The sequence below is a fragment of the Hibiscus syriacus genome, unplaced genomic scaffold, assembly GCF_006381635.1.
Source record: "Hibiscus syriacus cultivar Baekdansim isolate YM2019G1 unplaced genomic scaffold, ASM638163v2 tig00117016_pilon, whole genome shotgun sequence".
NCBI lineage: Eukaryota > Viridiplantae > Streptophyta > Magnoliopsida > Malvales > Malvaceae > Hibiscus > Hibiscus syriacus.
The window spans coordinates 5,456,534-5,457,948 of record NW_024063525.1 but is presented as its reverse complement, the minus strand read 5'-3'; the positions used below and the strand labels follow the sequence as shown (position 1 = coordinate 5,457,948).

General features: G+C 34.8%; 1 long non-coding RNA gene across 1 annotated transcript; it reads right to left on the bottom strand.

Moving 5' to 3' along the window:
• Nucleotides 1-511: 511 nt before the first annotated feature.
• Nucleotides 512-1,182, bottom strand: LOC120195560. Its single transcript, XR_005523073.1, has 4 exons — nt 1,098-1,182; nt 803-882; nt 631-726; nt 512-521 (listed from the first exon to the last, which is right to left on the bottom strand). It is a non-coding gene; the product is annotated as an uncharacterized LOC120195560 (long non-coding RNA).
• Nucleotides 1,183-1,415: the final 233 nt, after the last annotated feature.

The following is a 1,415-nucleotide window of genomic DNA, read 5'->3' as shown; positions in this document are numbered from 1 at the left end:
GGATTTTGAATAATTCATCTTTTGATAACACAAATACCTATGAACCAAGAAAGACTAAATTTGCAATAACATACAATGTCAAGGTCCCATATTTCTATTGATGGCTCCATTGAACCAACAACCAAAAAATTTCCTGCAATGGAAAAGGACAAGGAAACATGTGAAGTTGAAACTATTAAACATGCCAACATATGGGTGAATGATCCCCATTCATAAGATTTCAAAAGATTTATATTCTAACATGCAACCAAGTACATTAAGCTCAAGCACTAGGATATTAGGATATATAAATCCATCAAAACGAGCATGAAATTAAGTATTTGGAAGTGTTTCTAAACACAGAACTATCTAAACACCCCCCAAAAAAATCTAAAGGAAAAAAACACAAATGTCAAACCTTTTTCTTCTTCTCTGAGTGGGCAATCAAGCCATGCAGTGCAAAGGGGAAATGCTGAAATGATGACATCATGGTGAACATACATGTTTGAATCACCTTCATCGGAATCCTCATATATCCAAACCTGTACAAAAATAGTGCACAATGAATGCTTAGAATATTTTATGTCTGAGTTTTTGTGCAAAATTGAATAATTGAAGTACATATATAGAGTGAAAGAGACGCCAAAATACCTCAAGATGGCTGACATCAACTTCAATGCGTGCACAAACTATAACAGAATCCATGGGTTTTATGGTCATGTCCTCAATCTCTTCTGAATCATCATCCTGAAAATTCTCCTAGCATCAGAAGCTGAAGAAGTCATAAAAGCATACCATACAATATGTAAGTTGTCATTCTTACATCCTCATCCTTCAAATATGGAACCATTTCATTGCTTGGGTAGTAAAGGTCACCAAGCCTCTTGCTAAATAACTCGATACCTAATAGCAAGAATTGTTAGATGCTTCAATAGCTACATAAAATAATAATAATAAGTTTAAAAAAATCACACACAGCAAGGCATAGCTTGTCGTAATTAATGTCAAACTCAACCATTTGGAAATGTTCCATGATAAACTGTGAGTAATCCATTCCAACAACAACAAAATAAATGGAAGAAGCAAATAAGACCAGTAGATCATCCAAGCAAAGATACCATCATCCTCGTCATCATAATTTTCCATGTCAAGTTCTTTCAAGCCATCTGTAAGATCTTCCAATTGTGACCCTGACTTGTTCTTCACATAGCAAGTGCTTGGGCAACATCCCCAGTTTTCTTCTCAGCTTCAGCATCCATATCTTCATCTTCATCCCCACTGCCGTTATCTTCACTGCATAAAACAAGACCATTAGAATGCTGCAATAAGCTAATTGTTTTATGATAGTCAAATAATTTTCAATACCTAAATTGAATAGAGAAGGCCAAGAAAGGCCGGTAGCATTTGTTTGGTTTTGCTTATTCCATTAAATTTAA